Source organism: Zerene cesonia, unplaced genomic scaffold (assembly GCF_012273895.1).
Source record: "Zerene cesonia ecotype Mississippi unplaced genomic scaffold, Zerene_cesonia_1.1 Zces_u006, whole genome shotgun sequence".
Classification (NCBI taxonomy): Eukaryota; Metazoa; Arthropoda; class Insecta; order Lepidoptera; family Pieridae; genus Zerene; species Zerene cesonia.
In genome coordinates, this window is record NW_024045136.1 from 1,644,690 (window position 1) to 1,645,939 (window position 1,250).

Sequence of the window (1,250 nt, forward strand, 5' to 3'; positions counted from 1 at the left end):
TAGAGCCATAATATACAGCTCTAGAAAATAATTCCTATACTTTTAAACAGCCTGAGCCAAGTACATCCCCACTAGGAGAGTTAAGATTACCCATAATAAAAACAAAATCCAAGATTCCACATTATACAGTACTAGCTGCGCCCCGTGGTTTCACCCGCGTAAGACCGTATCCCGTAGGAATATCGGCATAAAAAGTTGCCTATATTAGTCCGTAAGCCAGGCGCTAATTTTCGTCAATTATTTCTTCTCAGTCGATAACTCGTAAAATGCCTCAGAAAGTTGCATTATGAAGCGTTGTGAACGTCAGCTGCGGCTCCGAGGGTGGGTTGAGCAGTGGTAGCCGCCCACGCACGTAATAAAAAAAATTATTTTCAATCATTTATTCCCGATAAAAAAATTGATCAAATCAAATTAATTAAATATTATTAAAAGCATTAGGAGTAAATTTAAGTGCTGCGCTTCCTGCATTTCACGCATTCACAGGGTGCGATTACAACCCGGCATTTTTTAAGAAGGGCAAAAAAAGCCCATTTTCAATAATGGAAAAATCTAAAGAATTCACTGAATGTTTTATCCAATTGTCACAACCATCTGAGAAGAGACTTGACTTCTTCGATAAAATACAAGAGTTTCAATGTAATGTATTTGGTTTGAAACGATTGAAATGCATAAATGAGGCAAGAGTAGCATTGTTTCAAAAAACATACAAATTTCTGGACAATGACAATTCGTTTCGATTACCTAAGAGAGGTATTGATGGCTCATCTCTTCCGCCAATAGTGCAAATATTTCTGAAATTTGGGCTCACGCATACCTGAGAGTACCAACTGTCAATGATCCTTCTGATTATGGCTGGGCAGAAATAAATAGCAGATATGAATTCATGTGGTTTTCTGGTACTCAGTTACTAACATCCATTGATGAAATAACTCAATCAGAAGAAGGTAAGAATTTTTTTTAAATTTTATCCGTGTAACCTCAAACGTGTATACTAAATTATTTTTTGTATTTTTAAACAGATAACGATAATGAAGACATGGTGGAAAACAGCTCTGACAGCGACTCTGACAGTAAATCAGAAAGAGAATAAAGTAAGATGAGCAGAAGCGCAAATGAAAATGATTAATTTAACAAACATAATTAAAGAACTTTTTGTATTAAATCTTAAACATTAGAGTAAGTGCGCCAATTATGGACCACCATAAGGTTTTTTTGTAATAAAACTCGGAATTATAAAGATTAATCAGCCT